This window comes from Argentina anserina, chromosome 2 (genome assembly GCF_933775445.1).
Source record: "Argentina anserina chromosome 2, drPotAnse1.1, whole genome shotgun sequence".
Classification (NCBI taxonomy): domain Eukaryota; kingdom Viridiplantae; phylum Streptophyta; class Magnoliopsida; order Rosales; family Rosaceae; genus Argentina; species Argentina anserina.
In genome coordinates this window covers 11,528,590-11,534,589 of record NC_065873.1, presented here as the reverse complement: position 1 = coordinate 11,534,589, position 6,000 = coordinate 11,528,590, and positions in this window count along the sequence as shown.

The following is a 6,000-nucleotide window of genomic DNA, read 5'->3' as shown; positions in this document are numbered from 1 at the left end:
CTAATATCATAACAACCCCTCCACATTGGCAATAACCTTCAACTAGTTTCCGACAAAACAACAATCATACTTCTATATCCAGTAACCAAAACAAACTAATCAAAATTCTACCATTTTACGCTAAATCCACATTAGAAAATAACAAACCCAACAAAGCATTTAATATACGGAACACAAAACCAAAATAAAACTCTAAAGCTTTATCTTTTTATACCTCTCAGCAACTATAACATCTCCTGGAGTTTTCCTCATCTGGCTCAACCCTTGAATACTACTTCAAATTCATATCGTTCCTAATTAGGTACAAGAATAACATTGACATCTTAGGAATGCAAAAAACCCTATAATTCATGATAGCAATGAAATTGAACAGATTTTGAAACAAATCAGAGCCAACCCAGAAGTGCCCGTGGGTAGAAGAAGAGAGAAGGAACAAAGCTAGTTGAAGACGGAGGAGGAGGACCGTCGTCAGGGGTCGAAGGTGGGAGGGAGAGGACGAAGTCTTTAGGAGAGTACTGGCTGGAGAGATGGAGGTGGTGCGGTTGTGGACGGAAATGGGGAACCCTTTCTTGGTGATGTTGATGGCAAGGTTCAAGCCCATAATAGTGAGGCCGATGGGGGATAGGGTGGTAGAGGCCTCCTTTTCAATTTGGCGAGGTTCTAGTAGTGCCTTTTCCAAACCCAATTACTCTTTACTCAAATTGACCAAGCATAAGAAGTACGAAATATCATCAATTGAGTGTTTTGTCAAGTATTCAAAATATTTATTGAGAAAGGGAACTAACTAAACAGATAGATTTGGGGCTTGAGGACGATCACTGTACCACCCAGATCGTCATTGAGGATGCAATCTATTGCACAGAATCCGAATTCCAGTGGGTTTGGGGATGAAAGCATTGATGATTGTTTCTCTTTGATATGTGATGGCTCGTAATTAGCTGAAACCACCGAGGATACCCACTGGTATTTTGAAATGTTCATTAATTCACCGCTATAGTACACGCGTTAGAGAAGCATAAATGGCTTCTATAAGGAGGGTAGGAGCTACTTCTCCTTTAGCTTGACAAAGCCCCAGCTTTTGCAAGTGGGAAAGCAGAAGCCAGTTTACCAAACATGTTGATGGGCTTCACTTATAATCACCAGAGCTTATAAGCTCTACCAAACACAACCTTAATCCCAATGCGGGGAAAGAACCAATGACTTGGCTAGCGAAACTAAAGATGGAAATAGGGTTGTCGATGTAATTCACTTAGGATCCGTCTAAGAAGAACCCAATTGGGTTTACTAGTGTCACCAACTACAACAGTAGATTAGGTCAAATCACAAAGAAACTAAATTAATAACAAATATAGGGTGTGTAAACAACAACCTTTTAGTCATGTCGACCATCATGTCGAAGAGGTTTCAAAGATTTTTTTTGCATCAGGTCCTAAATTTTGGTGGTAAAGTCAATGTAGTACACAGACTTAGAAAACTATAAATGTGGTGCCCAAACTCAGATTTTGCTATCAACATGCCGCTTGAGACCATTTTCCGTCACGGCACCTGTCATATTAGTCACATGTCGCCCACGTTCCATAAAAAAAGTAAATACTGAAATTATTTTAACAAAAAGAATAAGCATATGTCCCCAAACTCTTGTGGCACGGTAAACGTAGTACCCAGACTTAAAAAATTACTAGTGTAGTACCTAAACTCAGAATTCTTTATCAATGTGTCATCGGAGACCATTTTCCTCAAGGAGCTGTCTCATCCTCGAATCTTCCATTTTTCATCAAGACTAGTCTATGTCAATCTTAAGTTCAAACTCTTCTAAGAGAGACGGATTGACACCGACCTCTCTCGCTCTTCAAGTAGTAAGTGATCATCACCAACGACAAGATCGAACAACAATAGAGTTTGGTGGTGAAGGCGGTGTTGTTGGCGATAAGTGAGGCATAAAAAAAGAAGAGAATGGAGAAGATCGAGGTAAGCGACGAAGATGAAAATGTAAAGCGTTAGGGTCGATTCGCAAATGAAGGTATTACTCACCACTGCCATTGATTCCAATTTTGATTTCTAATCAAAAATAAAGCTGCTAAAATCTTTCTTTCCAAGATTGGGAACCACGATTTGGCTTCAAATCTCAAAATTAGAAAGAAAAAAGATTTTTGAGAAGTGAAAATGCCTTATTTCAGTCGCAACAAAACTTCTGTTCATTAACATTAAAGCACGAGAACAACACGTGACAATAAAAAAAGGCTTTGTAATAGAAAATGGTCTTTGACGTCACATTGATAGGGAATTCTGAGTTTGGGTACTACTTTAACATTACCACAAACGTTTGGGAACTAATGCTGAAACTTTTTGTTAAAGTAATTTTAATATTTATCTTATTTTAAAGGCACAATTGTGACACATAACCAACATGACGGCGCCATGACGAAAAATGGTCTCAGGTGTAACGTTGATAGCGATAGGGCTGGGCAAAAAGCCCGAAAAAAAACCCGGACCGGACCGACGGGCCCGTCCGGACGGGCCTGGCTTTTTTCCTGGCTCGGGTGTTGTCATGTTTTAAACGGGCCGGGCTTTGTTATGTCTGGGCCGGTCCCAGGCCTTCATATCCTTAAACAAAAAAAAAACCCAGAAACCCGGGACATTAGGTGTCATTATGTAATTGGCTTTCGTAAGTGATCATAAACTTATAGAATAGATACAATGACACTGGAACATAACCAAAAACACAGTTAGGCCCGGAAAATCGGGCGGGCTCGGCCCAATGATACCGGTCTAAGTTTTACCCGAACCCTGCAATTAACTGACCCGGGCCGGGTTTTACCCGGGTTTTGATTTTTTAAGAACAAAGCCCGGCCCGTCATACTACAACTGGCCCGGGCCCGGGCCTTGAAAAAAATAGCCCAAGACGAACCCGCGCCCAGCCCTAGATAGCGAAATCTGAGTTTGGGTATCACATTAGTAGTTTTCTAAGTTTTGGTACTACATTGACCTTGCGACCATAGTTTAGGACTTGATGTAGAAATTTTTTCAGTTTCAAACTAGAAGCAATTCAATAATTATCATTGAATTGCTCCACAAATAGAAACTTTTTTCAGATTCAAAATGGAAGCAATTTAGTAATTATGAAAAAGAAAGCGACAACATAAATATATAATGACCCAGCCCCGCTATCACATTCTCAAAATGTTCAAAACAAATTTAAATAAAGTAATATTACATGTATTTTCTGTTGCAAGATAATGAAACGAGAATAATAACAACGTAAAAGAACATAATTGAACTTTTTATTGATTGATAATGAGGCCTATATATACGCATTACATACAGAGTATCCCGAAAATTTAGGAATTCATATGTATAACATTAAGGCATAATCTACTCTAATAAGGAAACATAAATAGGCTAAGTCACACACAAGGGTAGAATAATAATTCTCCCGGATCATTCCCCTTGTGTTGCCTACCTAAGTTGCATGGTGCACATAACGTTGCCTCTGTAAAAACCTTGTCAAGCAAAATAAAAACTTCTAAGGTGAAAACAAAAGCTTGATAGAAGGAGAAAAAGAACACACCATCTACATTTGATAGCATCATGTGAGATAGACTCCCCCTGAAGTCTACGAAATAACTCTCCCCAATTAGTGTCATAATCATGGAGTACAAAGAACAATATATACAACGTTCATTACATGCTTCTCAAAAGTATTGTTGGGCTAATAATTAATCATTAATCTAGCCTCACATCCTTAGATCATACATGTTATACATAGCAAAACTTAGATCTTAGGAAACAAGATTGCATAACAACTCAAAATAAGAGTTTGCAAGGAATATCAAATTCCCGCGTGGAATGACATTCAAGTACTTAGACAGCCATAACTTTTTCTTTGTAATAGGTATGAGTCAACTGTAAAATGTTCTGGAAAATAAAGACCCATGGATTTCCAGTAACATAAAGTTCACAACCTAATTCGACCGAAGAAGTTCACAGTGCTCTGTCGAAATTGACTGACTTGCAAATTTCCAGACATAACTGTCCTACTTTGCTAAAACGGCCATAACTCACTCAATACGACAGATATAACCGAATGGTTGGTGTCCCTGATAAGCAGACACATACCTTTCTAGGTACCAAATTCATCATATTTCATTGATTGAGCTTTCGTGTAAGTCTAATTGATTTTGACCTACGAAACTAGACAGATTCTGATTTGTCACATTCAACGTGTCTTTCATAATGATATGGGGGAATGGACCAATGAATGACTTATTTTTTGATCCAAGACAAAATCATATCTATCCTCTACGTTACCAGTATTAACATCAATACTAATGCGTACGCTAGCATGTATGAGCTATTGGTCGTGTTGGTGTGGAGAGGAATATATTGAATTACTAAATGTTGAACTAGACCTATGTCAATGAAACAATTCAAGTCCAATGATGATGCATAGGCGCATAGTTAATCACATCATAATGAAAGCAATAGTGTCCCAACAACACTTACATATATGAATCTATAGCTTATTGAATCTCTTCATCATCTATACTTAGACGGAATAGAGAATCAAGAATTAGCTTTTATATGAACACATATGGGTATGAGATCTTGCAACCGATTGTACTACGTTCTCTCGAACGTCGCAATCTGATTGCATATGCTCTCCATGGTCTGGAGGTATTTAATTGAGTAATTAAGGTCCTTCTGGAACTTTCATATCTGTGTCAAGATCCCTTTATATATATGTTATAACCATTATCATATGCTACAAATCAGTTTTCATTGACACTACTATTGATCAAGTAGGGAAAAGCAATTATGTCTATAACAAGAGAATATAACTCTTCGTAGTCAATACTAGGATAATGAGACAATCTTTGCGCCATAAGTCTTGCAAATATCGCATGACTTCATCATTTTCATTATATTTATGAACAAAGACTACTATAACAAGTCTAGTTCAACCTGTATTGATTCTTTCCGCTTTTGGCTAGTTGCTCATCGTTGATTCTTTACAACGAAATAAGAGTATAAGCGAATACATCATCAATCATGGGCGAAATAAGAGTAGATACGATCAATTGAGAGATTTCTTTATTTCTTTAACATTAGCAAAAGAAGTCTGTAGCGTACCATAGAAACTTAGTTGATAGACATGTTCAGAGAATATCTCTTGATGATAGGCGGAATATTTGTGCCTGTGCACATCACTTTTTTTTTATTCCAGAGAATTTAATGGTCTCCCCCTCTTCCATGTAAGAGCCAAGACCGAAGTTATGACCCTCACTAGTCCATGCTTTTTCTGCCCTTGTTTTGTGGTGCAATACCACGGGAGCCGACAACACCACAACGTAAAATGGTGCGTCGGCTTCCTTCCCACTGTCAGGGTCAGTGCCAACGTTGCTAGGACCATATCATATGAAATTCTGGGAGTCCCAATTTTACCGGCACATCATAGTATTTATTTGCGATCTCGTCACTTTCGCAATATCGGTAAAGTCTTTGACCATCGAATTTTTGACTTTCTAGAGGTCGATAATGTGTTACACTTTTGCTCACTTTGAGTAGTCCGGGATAATGAGACATAGTGTTACACCACGTCAATTTCTGGCATTACAACTGGAATGAGAGCATTCCATATCTCCCTCTAATGACGGGAAGTATGTCTCTCAAAAGTGACCGGAAAGAGATCAACAGTTATAGATTGGAAATAGTTTACAAGTGTTGGTGATTCATAACCAACTAAAATACTTAATTGTTTCATGTAGATCCCATTGAGATACTAAAATTGAGGCACATAAGCAACGTGACGAAATAGGCGTTAGTGAAAAGAATGTTAGGATCGTATCTAATAATCATCTGGTACACACTAAACGTTTGGTTAGTTGTGGGTCTGAAACGAATAAGTGTTGATGCATGCAACATCACTACATATCCCCATGCAAAGACTGGTAGGTTAGTACCCATAACTAACTATGAGCCTCTACCAGACCATCTGTGAAT